Consider the following 19,057-nt stretch of genomic DNA (forward strand, 5'->3'; position numbering starts at 1 on the left):
ACATGGGTGCTGCAAGTCCCATGAGATGAATACAGGTCTTTGACAAAAAATTTTAGAAAAAAAAGCCAAGTATGTGCAAAGTCAACATAACAGCTAACACCTAATCAGAAATTTACCAGAAACATCACAGAGAAAAGTATTCGAAGCCTGTTTAATCCAAACGGTAATCTTTCCTAGGATTAGTCCAGACCCTTGCTATCATACATAATTTTGCTGTTACCTGCCTTTTTTCTATTCCTTTCTGTCACCGTCAAGGGCAGAAGCCATGTGGCACCACTGTCATTGCCACATCATTATCTGTTGCAGCAGAAATACAGCAATAAGCAAACAAACAAACATCCCTACAGTGGTTTTTTTTCTGACACCACCATTACAGGGGAAAGCAAAAAAAAAAAAAAAACAAAAAAAAACAAAAAAAAACAACAAAACACAAACCCCAGAAGAGCCCCAAAGCAATTTAGTCCATGAATATGACTGCTATCAGTTACCACACTGGAAATGCTGTGGGAGCTTTCCTGACCTGTTTGTAGATGTGTGTGCTTCTTTTTACAAGGTTCTCCACCAAAAACAAAACACCAGCAAGCCTTGTGTCTCCTGTAGAGTTGATTATATTAGATCATTTTATCTTACTGACAGAGGGGAGAGACAGGCTGGGCGTGATGAATGGCTATTGTTATACCCTACCTGACCACCCTGGCGCCCACCCAGGCACGCAGCCTGATGGCAATCAGGTAGCCTGACTCATGTGATATTTGACAAAGGATAGGTCAAGAGCCTCCCCATCTGTTATCAGGAAAAGCCTTCTGTCTACTTAGAGCAATACTGCAGTGTTACATTTACCACTGAAAAAAATGTGTGGAAATAAGAAGTGCAGTTTGCAGGTTTCCCTATTATTGTATTTACACGATTAAAAAGGAAAATAAAGCATAAATGGTTCCTCTCTTCTTTCAGCACAGCCTAGCAAACACATATGCTTAAAACAGACCGTGTTCTTGAGCATCCCCGACACGGTGAAATGTGAGCATCTACAGTTAGCCACCCTTATCCGTGCTCAGCTGACTAAATTATGAGCCTGCTATAAAACTTGTGTAGAACTGACTGACAGGGAAAATTTTAGAAGATACCACAGACATTAATACAAATACAAGTGTTTGGCTGTCTGATGTATGTAGCTGCAGCTTGAAAACTCAGAAATGGGAGAACTTCTGTTGTGAGAGAAGAAATTCCAGGAACTGCAATATGGAACTGCACACAGGGAATTACTAATACATTAAAGTAAAAACCTTTTTCTACCTCTAATGACATGAAATAAAATACAGAATGATAAGCAGTAAGTGCCCCTGTAAGACCAAGCAACATTGTAATTTTGAACCATCTAACCTGAATATCCAGAGACAAGTTTTTCTACTGCAACCCTGCACCTTTGTGGAAGAAGTACTGTAGTACTAGACTAGATGATGCATTTCCATTCAGTCACATAACCTGTGAGGTAAACTAATTACAAAAAGAGCACCTTCCACATTCAAGGGTAGGCTCACATCTAGCTCATGTGTGTTTTTGCAGTACATTAATCCTACTCAGTATGGGAACTGAATGCTTCTAGACAACTTTTCTTGCCTTCACCATAAAATTAGCTAAACATTTTGCTACTCTTCCTGTATAGGGTTCAGCATTTGTCAATTTGCCAATATTAACAGCAAGCAACTTACTACAATACTTAATATCCCGTAATAACTTTTTCTAAGGATTGTAATTTCTTTTTTCTGTAGAGAATTACTCTTGATTAGGCAGGCACATACTTTCCTACTCTTAAGGTGGCCTTGTTGCTAGGCAGCAAACAAGAACATCATCACACACTTTGGAAGATCTCACCAAATAAATTACCATCTTTTTTTCTTTGTTTTGACCTGAGCCAAATACTGATATTTTTTTATTTCATAGTTTAGTGGGTGCTTTGGACTTAGTTCATTTATAACTTGAGCCTCTAATTTTCTTTTTATTCAAGAAAGTCATATGCAACTACTTCCTGTCTCTGCAGGCTGAGGACAAAGATGATCAGCTGTGGAGTTTTATTGCTAGCTAGCTCAGTCAAAAACCAATGCCTATTCATCAACTGCACCATGCACAAACACAATGTCACTGGACAACTTCTAGCAGAGCTAAAATCCCCCATGACATATGGTAGCCAGCAGTCTGAAGGGCACAGGACCTGAGCTCAAAGTTTGTTTCTTATGCAATCCCTGGATAGCCAAGATTCCAATTTTCAACCTTGCAGGGCCAACAGATGAATTTAGTAACAGTTGGGGTTGAAGACTGGAGCTTATTTGAATCTATAATTGCACAGAAGCTTCCAGAAGTTACATATTGTAATTATACCACCCTATATGATGTAGGTGCTTATGGATGTTTTAGCAGCAACCTGGATACTATGTCATAGCAGCACTCCAGGATGACAAGTGGAGTAAATCATCTCTAGCCTGGAACTATAACACAGAGTTCCCCAACACAGCTTTATTGCTCTTTATAAATTATTACACAGTTAAGAGACAAATACTTCTGGCAAAGTCCATAGTGACAGACAGTATAGCAATGAATTTCCTTGTCATTTGCATGACATGATTATTGTCATGCAGTTTGACTCTATGAGAGTAGCAGATTTCAATGAAGACCTTGAACAAATGCAGTGCCTTGAAATGGGGTTTTCTTTCTTTCATTTCTGTAGTTAAAGCTGAAGTGACTCCCTGTCCTACACCAACAGAAACACAGACATACTATTGGAAGAACTTGCCCTTTTCCATGGAATCCAAGTGTGGTTTGGTGTAACCACTGAACACTGGACCTGTTCAAACATAGCTTTTGAGTATTTGTGCAACCCTTTGCATTTGTGCTGAGTGGACTATAGGTTCTTCAGCTCTAGGTAGGAATGTTCTACACCTACTTTGCACTTTGTAGGTGAATGCAAATGCGCAGTGCCTAAGGCAATGGGGCAGTGCAGACTCATATAGCTGGTAAACATCCAAGATCTAAGAAACTTAGAGAGGTATGATGAAGAATTCCAAGAAAATGGGTAAAAAACCTCTTGTCAATACAAATTACTTAATACCAAAAAGATTTTTTGTTATGCAATTAAAATTCATACACAATCCATAAAATCTGCTCTTAATGACCATAATCCCGTGAAAAGGCAATAAAGACACATTACCCAAACCTTTCTCCTAATATTTTCTACTACAACAAAAACCTAAGGCCCATGTTACATATTTTATAAATCATATATGTGACTTTCCAAACATCCTCACAATGAAGTAAAACTGCATTCAGTACAGCAATTTCTGCAGTTAGGGACAGAAATCACCATTTTTCAAATTATGAACTTAGATAACAGGATTTCCCATTCGTGATTATATAGAAAATAGGTAATTACAACAAACCAGGGAGCCAAAAATTAGTCCCCTAATGCATAGGTTTTTAGCATCAAAATCTGTATCAGTCTAGAACATCAGCTTTTTTTCTTTTTTCTGGAAAATAACTGTTGATGGCTTATTCCTAGAATTGAGTTGCATTCACATAAAAGTAAAGTGGAAAATGAAGTGTTTATATTTATTTTTGTTCAAAATCACATCTCTAGTAATGTGAAGCTTAATCCAGAATTCAAAGAACGCTGAAGTCAAATACGGAGCTGCACAATCAGGTGTACATTTCAAGTTTACTGTTATTTCTTGGAACACTTCCCATCAGATAAAAAGGTTTCTAATCATAGGCTCAACTAAGACTCACACATCCTCTGCTTCTGGAGTGCTTTTGGCTTTGCATTGATAGTCTGGGTCCTAAGGGAGAATCAGAGATAACTATTCTGTCGCTTCACAAATATTGCATCATGATGCAGCCAAAGCAAGGCTTGTCAAGTAGCTCATGTGACACACAGAGGGACATAACCACAACCAATGACAACATAGGTAAATGTATAACCCCCTTTGCTTAACTAATAAATGTATGTTCAAATATATCACTCATTGCAGATAAACATTTATACTCAGCTTTTGAGGTGGCATGTGGTAATCTTGCTATTTAAAATACTAATTTATGCATATTCTATCCGTACAGAGCAGATCAAAACTTGTGTCTTGTTACTACAAATGCATATTTACAATGAGCTTTGAAAATATTAATATCTAAATTATCACACCTCTAAAACCCCTCATTAAGAAAAAATGACTTCAAAATCTCCACACAGGTTGCTTGTAGTCTATGTTACTCATTGCAGGTGAAAAATGATCATTCGTTTATGGTCCTGTCTCGCACTAAAAAGTTTTAAGCCTGTGACATTCACATTCCCAAAATCTTCTGTTTCAGAAGGTTGAAGAACTGTCTAAATTCCTAAGAGGACACTTATATGTTAATGGAAACAACAACACAATAAATTAGAAATGAACTAGTAAATCCAGCACTGACAGTAAATAAGTGCTCATGCAAATGTTTAGATCTCTTAAAAATTAGTCTGTGTGCTATTTCTATTCCACAGTTAATAAGCAAGGGCTTTATCCCTTTGGTTGATATGACTCTTACTAATGCTTAAAAGCATGCTTCCTGCTCCATGTAGAAAATGTAATTTGTGAGGTATTTGATAACACAAAGCACAGGAAAAGAAAAATATACTATTTGTATCATCTTTTCTGGATATATTACGCTTAGGGGAAAAAAATTATTACAAGCCTAAAATCTACACAGTGCTGGTTGTAACCAAATATTCCCTTTGAGGAATTTACAGAAAGGGGTATGCTTTTGAAACAACCATATGTATAAAGAGTTAGCAGACACAAGATGGTATAGTATTTTGCCTCATCATTTTCCATCTATTTGTTAAGAACACAAATTTCTATGGGGAAAAGACAAAACTGAAAAAAAACCCCCATGCTTCAAATTATGCATTTTTATTCAATTTAACATAAAGGCAAAGGAAAAAACAGGAAAAAAAATACAGTGATAGAAAGACTCCTCCTGTAGGACAAGATTGGTTGATTCAGCCTGTCCACAGTACATAGCATCTGATGACAGGCTCTTTAACAGAGCTATAAATCATGCTAACAGTGCTATTAAGATTACTTATACCATCTCCCAGCACAGGCATAAATGCTCTTGGCACAGTCACATTTTGTACCCACCAATGCCAAATTTCAAAGAAGCTGAAGATAAGACACAAGAACTAGAGAAACAGACACTCATTTGCAGCCTGGAAAAATCCAGGTGGATCCTCTTCCATTAAAGAAAGACATCACCAAGTAAGGTCATAAGGCACAAAGATATGTCAGGCCCTAAAAGAAAGAGCACTTCTCAAAGAATGTTAGATAGGTACCCAAATAATGGGTAGAGTTAGAGGATAATTCCTCAAAAGGCATTCTAAAGATAACTGGAGAGCTACAGGATAACTGGTAGTGTACAGCTACCAGTGGCTGAAAAACAGGGAGGAAATACATTGTTAAATCCCATCCAAGCAACAGCGGTTGATTTTTGCCTGTGAACCTCAGAAGCAAGGAGAGGATATTGTTTAAATCAGAAAAGCCTTGAGGAGCTCAGTAGGACTAATAAAAGCCTCCTAAGAAAACAGCAGGCAAAATATACCATTGGCATATGCCCAGCTGCCAGAATGAGAGGACACCAGCTCTTTTCCAATTACAGGTACCTACTTTAACTTCCAGAAGAAGTGACATAACACAAACTGATAGCTCAGCAAAAACCTTTCTTCTGTATCCAGAGATAATCAAGAAGTAAAGTAAGCAATGTTACAAATAAGAAAATAAGACTAGAATATCAAGTTTGAGAGAATAGAAAATTATTATTATAATAATATAATAATTATACCTCCTAATGCTAAGTCCTCATGCTGCTTCAACAGATTTCTGGCATGCCTTAGTCAAAGCAACTGCAAATACTAATCTATGCATTTCATAGCGTTTGTTCAGGAACAACAACAAAAAAAATCAAGGAAACAGAAAGTATAACAAGAAATATTTCTCTGAAAACTCCAAATAAATGCAGAGACACCAGCTGACCAAAAAACTGAAAGGAATTGAAAGGAAAGTTGAACTTCAAGATCTTTTAGAATTAATACATTTATTTGACAAGTGTCTATTTAACAGTCCAAAGCCTTAACAAATACAAATTTTCAGTGTACTTCATGCTTCAGACATAAGGAAAAAGTAGTTCTAGAGCATTATTGTTGTTTCTTAATGAAAATTCGTTTTTTAGTCACTTAAAATTAGCTCCAATTAACAATATAAGCTTATTAGGTTTCAACAAACCTAGATGTCTGGGAATTCTACTGGCTCTAAAGAAACCAAACCAAACAAAAACAAAATAAAAAAAACCAAAACAAACAAACAAATGACAACCAACAAAAAAACTCAAACAAACAACCCAAAGGAACATTAAATTCACAGCACTTATCTCATTTTCTCCTATCCTCATTTTACACAGGCTCTGTGTAGAATTTAAAGGGATTAAAATGCATTCCAAATCTTCTCCTTTGAATCATTTCTATGGCCAAAACATGGTATGTTCCATTCATATGTGTTCCCTAATCCTTTGTGATTCTATTTTGTCCCAGCAGTGTAGATGTTTTACTGAGATTTACTGCAAACAGATCTCACAAAACACAACTATATACCCTAATAAGTAACTCAATGTAAAAGAAAATTCAGATAACACATTATAAGACCTATTGCAGATAATATCCAAGCCCAGCTTTAACCTTTTACATGAAGATTATACAGCTACTGTGTACTTTAATGGGAAGTACACTTTAACTTTGAAATAAGTACCTTAAACTTGTCCACCTGCTCTGTTTGACTCACTCTCTGCAAATAGCAGTTCCTGATAAAAATGAAAACATGCTTTTGCTACATGACTTCCAGGAGAGTCTCTGATCAATTAGCATTTGTATTATCATTTCAGGAAGTGATATATAACCCTGGCCACTTTTTGAGCTATCTCTTGGAGAGCCTCTTATCCCTCTGTCAACTCACATTTGTCTGCTCATGAAGTTACTGGAAAGAATGACTCAACATTAATTTCAATTACAGCAGAGTGGAAGTCCATTCATAAATATTGCCTCTGACAGACTTCACTTTGCTTCTTGAAGCTGACCTTGATTAACCAGTACACACTCTATATGCCAAAGAAAAAGAATTGAGAACTTGCAACATTTCTCTGACTCAATACACATTATTTCAGGGGAAAAAGAAAAAAAAAAAGTTCACATTAAAAAAATTAAAACAAGATTTCAGTACATTAAAGAAATTTCCAGCAATCATGCCATCTTAGTAATATCCTTTACTGTAATCACCTAAGGAGTACGGGAGATGTACTGAAGGTAAGATTTCATTCATTCTGAGGAGCATCTAATTGAATCTTAAAAGTACCAGTATCAGGATTTTTTCCTTTGTGAATGGCTGCAGAAATATATTGGATCAGGTTTTAAGTATTTATATGTTATTTATAATATAAACATAGTTTGAGGGAAGCGCAGTTATTCTAGGAGCCAGTTTGAAGGTATACAGTGCACCACTCCCCAAAAATATAAAAGAATTCTGAGAAGCACATGAGTATACAGCACATGCTATATAGACAGAAGATTCCCAGAAAATGAACAAATAGTCTTTCTGTGTGAGATATGGGACAGCAGATGGTGAGGTTAGCTTTTCTGTAGCGTTAGTATCTTTTCCCTCACTGTCATAGTGCCTCAGGGTCCTTTGGGCATTTAACAACCCAGTAAGATAAGGTGAGGAACAAACACAAGGAGAGACTAAAGTCCAAACCTGAAAGTATTTAGGAGCGTAAGGATTATTGATTACTGAAGTCATAGGGGTTCAGGATTTTTGTTCTTTTGAGAATCAGCCCAAAATGATTATTTGAAAGTTTGAGGGAACAAACTTCCACCTCTATCTTCTGTGCCAGCCTGCACAATCACCCCTTAGTTTCTTGGTTGATTTTGTCTTCGTGTTTTGAAGTGCTGCAGCTGCCAGAAGATGAGGCCACGTGCACTTCTTCCCAACAAAAAATTGTGAAGACAGCTTTGGTGGAGCTGTCAACTACAAAATTCACTTGACTCTGTCCTAGCATAGAGGGCAGAATAAATACTGTTCAGATGATTTATAAAAAGCAGTTTAAGAAAAAGAGCCACCAACTTTGAAGAGGCATCCACTTTTTAAACACAAATATGACCTCAGTTAGTTACCATGCTGTCTTCATGGTTTGGCTTTTCAAGTTTATGCATGTCACAGTTAGTTATCTGAATTGGATTATGTATTGTAAACCCATCTGGTGTAGCCAGATTATAAGAAAGGGCTTTTATGCCAACCATGAGACAATCCCCTCTGCAGTCATAGTGATACTGTACAATGCTTACCTTTCTGCCCAAAATGTTCACAGATACCTTGCAGCTGTTAAGTCCATTTCAAAATAATGTTCTCAGGAGACTATATGAAATCATGAACAAAAGAGTGCAAGGACAATATGCTGCTGAGCTAACTGAAAATATATCTAAAAAGCCCTTTATCCTAATTTAGTGATAAAATCTATTTCCCAAGCTTTTTTCAGTCAGGGGGTGTTATCTGCTGAGATATGTCCTCTGTGTAAAGCCAATATTCACTAAAAGCAATTACTGGTGTTGCCAGAACAAGTATTGAGGAGCAGTGGGAGAGCCTGCCCAGGCTCTGTCTGTGTTTTGGCACTGGGTCTTTGCTCTGGAGGGGGTTATGCCCCACTGCTGCCAATGGGCTAAAGCCCAGTGCATATTTTGCCTCCATCAGCAGAGAGCAGCTGTCTACCAGAAACATTTAAGAAAACTGCTGATTCCAATACTTAAATAGCAGATTAAGATGTAAGACTGAATGGCACGAAACAATGGATTTGGCAGCACAGGCCCTGCATCCCCCCTGCAGTATTTTCCATGGCTCCACTGGTGCATCACTCCTCAGAGAGCTCCCACATCTGCACCCTCCTGCCCTCATGGCACAGCTGTGCTGACACATCCATCCTTCCCAGCCACTCTCCTTGACAGCGCCCTGGTGTGCCATGAGGGACAGCAGTTCCCCAGGACCAGAAGCCCAACACTGAGCCTGCCAGGACAGGGCCCCTCCCATGCTCTACCTTGCCACCTCTCTTCCAGGGCTTTCATACCAATCTCCCAACACCAGGCACCGTGGTTTGGCTGTAAAAGCGTCGGCAGAGGCCCAGACCCCTGCCCAGATTGGAGGCGGGAGCAGCCTCTCCTCACGCGGGCTGTGGCGGGAAGCGCTCGAGGAGGCGATCGCTGCAACGGGCCATGGCGTTTCCCACCGCTCGCAGCTCCGGTTGCCTGGGTTGTGGGATAAGCACACAGGAGGTGCCCCACTGTAAGGAGCCTGTGAGGTTTTCCTGCCTACCTAATACTCACCATTCTCTATCATGCAGCCTCCTCCACCACCTTCTCCCAGTCTGAAAATTGGCACGACTACTCTGCAAATAAACACACTTTCTTGCGGCCTAGAATGTAGCCAAGTGAACAGCGATTTCCATTTCTAAACAGCATCTTAATGGCCTTGTGGAAAGCACCTTTCACTTAAGGCAGTTTGTGATCCAGCTGTCACAGAATGCCATTTGTTTTCCAGCATTCCTCATGCTCCTAAGATTCCTACTTTATCAAGGCACCCACCCCCTTTAAGGCATTTTAGTTCATCTGCCCTTATCATATTCATGGGCAATAAGGTACAACTTACCTTTCTGTAAATACCAGTTTTATTATTTTTAAATGCCTAACACATTTGCTTGCTGATTTCCCACACTTTGATCGTGATCTTTTCCTGCATCTATTTTAGATCCATTGTGTATTCTGCTTTTTATAGGAAGCAGAGCTACTAACATCCTTAACATATCTCTCTTTCCAATTTTCACACTCTTTGACTCTAACTGGCTTTCTACCAGCCAGCAGCCATACCACAAGAACAGACTTTTTACCATGAAGTATCTCAATTGACTTTAGGTGAATCAACCAGACAATATAAATGCCTCTTTGAACAATTCAGCAGCTACCATGTAAATATCTTAGTGAATCAATGGAGGATTTTCCTTCACTTTACGGGCTGCATTAGAAGGTGAATCTCTTTGGCAATGTGTTTTAAAAAGTCTGGTTACTAAGTCACAATGCTGTCTTCCCAAGCAATATGCAGTGATGCAAATGATACCCATGCTTGGTCATACCCTTGATGAAAAAAACTATGAAGCAATTGAATACTGCTATTTTCCTCTCCTCTTTCCCTAGATTGGTGCGTGTCACCTCTAGAAAAGTCCACATCCCATCCCATGCAACGCTGGCCTCAAGAAAATCACACACTTGTTTGACTTTAGTTTCCAACTGGTAAAAATCAGAAACTCTGTTAGCATTTTTCAGAGCCTTGCTGATGCTTACCAGCATTCAGTCTTAGTCAGGAATTTATCTAAAAGAAAAACTCCCAGCATCTAACAGAAGAGACATTTCACAGATGTTAGTCAATTGATTAACTGCGCAGTTGCAACGTAATAACCCCATACATGTGATTGGGGAATTGTAACTTGCAGCTCTTCAGCTGTTTGACACCGTTTATTGATTAGAAAAACAGATTGCCATTCTCAGAATTGTAACATAATATTTTAATTACTGCCATATATAACATCTGACTTTCAGGCCATTAGGATAAAATTATCCACATAGTGACTAAGTCCTTCTCTCACCCGCAGTTCCCAAAAGCTGCTTTATCAGGGATGCCTAGTCAAGCATGATTCTGCAGCCTTTCCCCCCTACCAAATAAGTTGCATCTCTTTTTACCTCATTTTTCTATGGGAAGACTCAATCGAAGGTGTTTACAAGAAGGAAAGTAGTTGGATGGTTTTATTTCGCAGTCCTGTATAAAGTTAGAGAAAATGGAACAAAAGACCTGTAACACAAATACTTTAGAGGCAGTAACCCCTACAGCACTAGATTGTCCCTTTTTTATGTTATTCACAAGAACCTGGCAATGGTGTTCATCCCAGAGTATCTGATCCCCTTTGCTACAGAAAGTAGAAATGATTAATCTTCCAGTAGATTTCAGCAGTTACTAGCAATTCCATGCACAAAAGGCTCTGCAAGAGACACGATTTGGAGTTTGCTTTTTCAACATTTTATTGACTTTTTTTCCTTCTCCTCCCCCAGGATTGTTTAATGACCTGTGTGGGGAGAACTGATAAGTGAAATTTTAAGACTGAGAACAATTTAACACTGAGACCTAATACCTCTCTAAGGAAGCTCTGCATGTCTTAAAGTGACACTTGTGAAGAATTCAATAACCCAGAACAACCCCAATGACAGTATTAGTCATTAGGCTGTGTTATAAAGGCAATGTTATAAACACCCTTATACAATACCCATATCTTTCTACAGGAAATACACACACAAAGGGAATATGTATTATTTCAACATTAAACTCATATTTTGCATTTATATATATTACTTATATTTCTTTTCTGTGACTAAGCCTTCTGTTTAAGTGACGAGATTAAGTCCAGATATATAAATGGTAGTGCTTTTTTTCTGCACTGGGCAGGCACATGGCAAGTTGAGCTATCAGAAACAAAGGTTTTCTAGCAACAAATACCTAAAGAATGTAACTAATTCCTATCATTCAGAAGGAGCAAAGACTAAGGGAAAGGAGCAAGAAGGCATCAGTGTGAGACAGTCGTTTCTAGGAATATAACTACTTTCAGCATGTATGCAACACCCTTCGAAAAATATGTGTGTACTGTAACTGTGCAATTCACATCACAGGGGGCTTTTAAAATAACCAGGTCTTAAGAAAGAATGTTTTCCATTGCTGTATTGTACCAGTAGTCAAGCGGAAACCTATCTAAAATTTAATCTCTAAAACACAGGGTGGGGATTATCACCATTTAATTCCTCAAAGGAGATGCTGGCACATGGACAACCTCTGTGAGATGTTTCAAGTCAGCGCAGGTGTACAAGTGTTACAATTCCATATGCTGTGTAGGAATAAGACATTTGAACAGTAAAGCTGATTTAAGCATGAGAATCTGAAGAGAATCTCAATTATTTTACATGTGCTAATTCCAAAAGTCAGCCTCATTTGAATGTATTGTGGAAGTCCATTCTCTTATTGGAAAAGTATTGTTTAGACTGATACTGCTCTGAAAATAATCTTCTGTGGCACATTTTTCTGAATGTGCTCTGTCACCCATCTACCCATTTGTTCTTTAGATAATCCATGCAACACACCGATTGCCCCAGGCTCTGGTGGATATTTTTGGCTTGGTAACTGAGCAACCAGTGGGTATTGTCTCAAGGCAGCATAAAGGAGACTTCAGCCTGTGTTTTTAACCAGAAATGTTGTTCTGTGCACTTGTATTCCCCTCCCATTCTCATCTCACTACTTGTAATCCCACAACAGCCATAGTGACAAAAGATGAGAATCTGGAAACTGAAAAGTCAAGGAAACCAAGAAATACACACAGTCCATATCAGTTTGCACTCTTCATAGCAAGGGAGATGAGCACACAGGTTTTAGAACCAGGCACCAGAATTTGCAAAACCTCCTGTCTGTCTCTCTTCCCAGTAAAAAAACCCCCAAACTTAACAAAAACATATTAAAATGTTTTTTTTCTAACCTCTGTTTCCTGGTGCATTTCTGCATCAAAAAGTTAAAAGTTTCCAGGTTTGTGGGGGGTTTTTGCCTTATAATCTATAAAACACAAAATTGCCTCCCTGGGCTCTCCTACCATGCAGAAAGAATGCCCTCAAAACTAGACTTATCTTTAGTGGCACTCCTCATCAAAAAAAAGGATGGGGGGAGCTATTTTGTTTTCTTGAAGAATATAATGAATTTTACTGGTAAAGGATTCTCTGTTGCAAGCTCTTGGATTGAAGTGTATGTCCCACGGGTGTATAGAAATCAGAAAGTGGGCAATGCTCAATGACCATGGTATGAGAAGAGAGTTTAAGAAGCATACAGAGGCTGTTATATAACCTATTAATTTGACAGCTTTACAGCATTTTCTGCTCTGTTGGGTACAAATGAAAGGAAAAATTACCTATTCCAAGCCTATAAGACTCACAATCCCTAAAAAAGGTTGGCAGAATCTATTCTGGGAGATAGTGTTCATGTAACCAAGGGGGACAGTTACTTCTCTGCTGAAAATTCCAGCTGGAATTGAAATGGAGAAATAATTGTTCTTTCTCGAACCAAACTCTCCTCTACCATGATGAATTTTCAGCCACTCTCTGTGTATTTTTTGCTCACTAGAAAATGAAACTCACCAGCAGCAGCTCTGCTTTTGCCACTGAGATTGATTTCAGGCTGGACTCTGCTTTAGCAAAGGTGGAACTTTGCAAGTCTTTGGACTTATGGTCTGTCTTCATAGAAGGCAGATGAGAAGTAACATCAGGGGCAGTTTTATTCCAAGTAAAGGGAAGGAGCTTAGAAATAACTAAATAGATAGAGAGAAACCAAACTGAGTATTCTGACCTACAATGCTGTGCTTGGTTGATCACTTTTCTCACTAGTATAAGCAAAACCACAACTACCACTCAAAAGTTTGTCCTGGTTTTGGCTGGGATAGATTTAATTTTCTTCCCAGTAGTTGGTACAGTGCTTTGTATGCCCTTTTAGCACAGATAACAATCTAGGCCCTAGCAAGGGTGAGGTCATTGCCACAAGACCCCCTTTTTTTCAGTCAGACAAGAGCGAAAAAGCCTTGTTTATTGAAATGTTTATCCCTGTAACACTTTTCCTAGAAGGGCAAGGTGATACCTGCACTATACAAGACACCTTTCATCATGACTTATATGTGACTTAAATAAAACCTTTACAATTTGCAGTAGCACAGAAGCAAGCCTGCCACATTTTACAGACTTACATATATTTGCACCTGCTAGCTAAGGTAATAAAATGCTTCCTACTACCCAAACAGGAGTTCACAAATCACATCATGTGAATGAACAGAGAGCTCCCCTGGGTGACTGAGCATACCAGGTATGACAGGAAACATTTCTGCAACAAGCTCCACAGCAGCTCTGAAACAAAACATTGTCAGGAACCACTGCCTAAGGTTACCCTGCAACCTTCTCAACACTCAGAAAGATTATATAGACACACACACATCCAGTCTAAACATTCTCAGAATCAAGAAAGAAAATTACAAACCAGAAGAAATAAAACCAAAACTTAAGCAGAATCCACAACTCAGGCCCCAAAATGCCCATGTTTTACATGTGTTACTCTGTACCTGACAACTTGATTCCTACAATCAGTATATGGGAAGAGAGAGAGAACGGTATCTGGAAATTCCAGAGAAATGTGCCTTACAAACACTTTCTACATTAGATTTATGTTAATACTTTGAAAACTTAATTCTGCCATGCCATTAACAATATAAGATAATTTTAGTTGCTTTTACTTCAACTTTCACAATTAGTCTGATCAGGTAGCATGTGGGCACATTTGTTAGAGAAGCACACTCCTTCATTTCAAGAAGTAATTGCCAGACCATTCCCCTATTCTATCAATAAAGCTTCTCTTTTTTTCCAGGCTCAATCCCTGCAGTGAAATGGCACACAGATGACAGCACTCAATTAAGTTCAGAATTAATGTAGCATGAAAGAACAGTCTCACTGAGAAGGCCAAGTGAAATTGAACAGGAGGATTGAAGGTATTTTCACCGTATTTTATTGCAAATGATCACTCATTTTTCCTGCCATGGAACAGGTCAGTAGGGCAATAGTCAATAAAGAGGACCTTTGGAAAGAAAGGGGTTGCCTTGAACTCTAACATATTAATTCAGCTCTAATTCTTAATATCCACCAATAAGAGGGTTGATCTATACACCTGTGTTGTTGTCAAACAAGTTACTTCTGAGAGGAAGTTTCATTTTTCAACCACCTCTGAGGGTTATTGGATAACACACTAAACTACTTGTGAATAGTTTCCATAAATTTAGGTATTGGAATTAATCTCTTTCATTGCATGATGAGCTTGAGCTCTCTGGTAATTTATGCACATGTGTACATACTTATAAGCATATTTACAATATATGCATAGTTATGATATATTTTTTTGTGGATCAGCTAACTGTCATGGCTTCAGATACTGACCTTGTCAAAGAACTAAATTATGAATTGCATTGGCTGAAAGTTATTATTCCTGTCTCAAGGAAACTGAGCAAGGAATGGGAGGGGGAGCAAATGTGCCCATGGTCAAAACAATAGAGTTAAATTTTGAGAAATTGTAACAGAAATGTAAAAACAAACTTAAAATTGTTCTGGATAATTTTGACTCAATCAATTTTAACATATCTGTCTTATGTTTTTTAAATAATTCAAGATGGACCACTGAATATATGAATATATTTTATGTATATGAAACTAGACGCATTTAAAATTTAATTAATACAGGAATAACATTTCATCTATGAGAAGTGTTTTGAAAAATGTGATGTTCAAAACAATCCTTTTCTTCTGAGAAGTTTCAGGTCTAACTGCTCCCATTCCTCCCTCAAAAAGGCTTCATTCTTTTATTTTCAGTCAGCAAATGAGTATCTAACAATCCTCTGGCAAATCTGCAATCAGACTAGACTTGGCAGTCATTACTCCTCTGCATACAGGTACATAGAAAATAGAATAACTAGAATTTCAATATGAATTACACACAATTCTCCTTGGTTTTAATGTACATAGGAAAATTACAGAGTGCGTTCATTAGCATGTTAACATCTCCAAAACCCATGAAAAAACTCTCAATCCCACTGTGTGTTCTGCACAACCAGTGCACCAACCGTGATTGAGAAGCACGGATCTTTCTCAGATTTCTCAAGTTCTCAAGGAAAAGGCTAAAATAGTCGAGGGCTCTTTTAAAGTTCAGTGTTCTCCACCTTGCCTTCCTTAGCACCCGCTCTTTCTTCAACTGCAAGGCTGTTTCGTAAATGATATCAGCCCTGTCATCTTCCTGAAGGCATTTATAGGACCTTTGAATTTCAAGTGGTACCGGGAACCTCTCTTGCTGAAATCATGGCACCATCACTCGGTTTTGTCCTGAGGGGTAAAAGGAAAATCAGTGATACAAAAAGGGAGTATAATATTTAAGAGCTCTATTGAAATTTTTCAGACAGGAGCTTGTTTATCTTCACTAAAATTTCAGAGGCAAGATAATTTGCAGTGTGGTGTGGTGAATCAGAGACTGCCAGGTTAAAGTAATCGAAAAGGAGCTCAAGTTTTTGTGTTAATTGCCTGCTGCAGGAGAAGTCCCGTGCTGTGCCACGCATCGAATCAGCAAGCAGAAACCCAATATTTACTATCAATCAACATTAGAAGCATTTAATGAAAAGTTTCATAATGGAAAGGTTGAGTGAGCTGAGACAGATAATTTCCATTAACCAACTCCTCTCCAAAGCCTATAACTCCATTATGAAGCAGCAGCCTCCAAACCTTTTAAAGCTCAGTTTCCTCATATTAAAAACAGTTTCTGCAGCACATTAAAAAAACCCACAGAAAGCAAACTTTCTTGCATCTTCAGTAAAGTAGAAGAAGTGAGTTGGGACAAAAGGAGTTCCTTTGCTTTTTTTTTTTTGTGTTCATGTTTTCACAGGGGTGACCTGGAAAAGAGCTGAGAAGGGTGCAAGGAAAAAAATGGCATAAAGCACTTGAAGAACCTGTCAAGCCAGAAGTGACTTACAATAAATTTTAAATTAATCTAAGTAAAATTCCTGAACACAGGACCTATATTCCTATAAAAATTATTTCCTTGGCAGAATTTACCTCTGGGTTTTGTACCTGGCAAAGGGTGTAACAACAGGTCCCCTAATCCTTATTATCCCTTATCCCCTATTATCCTACCTGCTTGCTTTCTGAGATAGAAATACGTGAAGTTTTCAAATGCAAAATGAATGTGAATCATGCAACTGAATTTACCCCTTACTAGAAGCCCTTTAAACTTAACTGAAAACGTGCAGGAAAATGGAAAGCCTTCAAAGCAATCTAATGTACAACACAGTTGCATCAAGTATCTACTAACTCCAGTTTTCAAAGCAGACTGCTAGTGTCAGGCCCCGAGTCTGCACTCAGCTAGATGTGTCTGGAAGTTATCCATACCCACGTGTTATAGACACCCTACTCTCACAGTGTGTACATACACATTCATAGGACACATCTCTGCTCCAGAAACTTACATTCTCTTACTCATATCCTCCATTTATTCATAGATATATTAATTAAGAAAAGGGTCCTTGAGTATGAGGTGAAGACTGCTGGAAGGTGAGAACATAATCCAGAGTACAGAAGGGGAAGTAAGAATAAGTACCTAGAGAAAGCAAACACTCAAGCAGCAGCTCATGTCCCCAAACAAGATTAACTGTGCATCAGCTATCCTGTCTGCATTACAAATTAAGTGTTTGCCTAAGCTAGCTAGACCACAGAAATTTCTGAATTATTGTCATCATATATTTTCCTCACTGTTTTTGGCAAGAGAAAAGAAACATTTGAAGGACTTACACAGACATTAGTCAAAAGATTGATACTGTCTGTTCTTGGCTAGAGTTTATGCAATGACATTAGAAAGAATTTTTAGAAACTTGTCTGGTATTAAGCTGAATAATCAAGTGGTTAAATACATAGTTAAAATGCTAGTCAATACTTAATAATACAATTTCATTAATACTTGTATCTGAAACAAAACTAACACAAGCCCATAGAGAATATACTAGCAAAAATTCCATAACCTAGCCATCACTGAGATTTCTAGAGACATCACTGTCATCCCTGAAATAATGTTGATGAAGTGAGTGAGCTATGAAAAGATGAATTGGGGTCAGTCTTTGCCATATATTTCTTTTTCCTCACTTATTACAGAAGGAAACTCATGTAGTGCAGTCATGTTTATGATTGTTTTAGAAGAAAATAAACAGGGAGAATGATTTTTCAAAATACAAATTCTTAGGCTGTATTTTCATTTTCGTTAAGTGTGTCATTAAGGGGAATGAAAAGCAAGATTAATGTACTAGTCCAGGAGAATCAAAGTGAAGGAAAAGGACAATTCTACCCACTTGTCCAGCAAGTCCAGAGGTAGAGCAAAGTAGTTAATTAGCATTTCACTTTTTTTTTAATGTTATTAGTTATGCAGAAGGATAGCTAAAACAATTTTATAAAATGTACTGGTATATTTATCTTCAAAAATACTGGATATTTGTACAAAATATCCCCAAACCCATTATGAATTATTGGAAATGATTGCTTTTTGTAGTTGCATCAAATACCTAATAAAAGTTAACGTACTGAAAGAAGGGAGGGTGGCAGGGAGAAGACAAACAAATAATACCAGACACCTGCAAGTGCCTGGGTTCTTACTTGTTATCCTTCAGCAATCAATTTTGTTTCTAAGGGGCACACCAACTAACTTCAGCCCTTTGTTTTACTTGTCAAGAAAATTATTCTGGTTAAAACATCATTATTTCACACACAGGCTATGAGACCAACTTAACTATCTAAAGCTTGATCTGATGTAGCAACATCCTTACAATCAGAAAAATTATGTCTCCATCTCAGAGATAGTAAGAATGGTACAAACCCCAAGCACTGGGTTTCACTTCATTGCTCCTTTCCATCCTTTGAGATCAGGACAACCAACCAGAAGGTCTGACACAGCCCTTCTGTGTGATGGTTTTCCCTCTAATACCCTCTACCTTGCATTCTCTACTGCACTTTCAGGATGCAGTAAATGAATTTTGTCTCAGGACAGTTACCCACATTTTCTGTAACAAGGGCATTTTCAAAGCTAACAGTCAGCAGGCAGCTGCAAGGACAAAATTGGTCTGTCTGAAGCTCCTTCCAGCTCTCTAGTGGCAAATGTGAAACACTGTAATTCCTCCCTGTATATTTCTGGCTATTATTTTTTTATTGGACCAGTTATAGCAATGTCCCAAGAAAAATAGGGCTCATCAGGTAACAGAAACTAGGTAAAAGAAATAATAATTTCTAGGAAACTTGGGGCATTAATCTTGACATTAC

This window comes from Coloeus monedula, assembly GCF_965178545.1.
Source record: "Coloeus monedula genome assembly, chromosome: 8".
Lineage (NCBI taxonomy): Eukaryota > Metazoa > Chordata > Aves > Passeriformes > Corvidae > Coloeus > Coloeus monedula.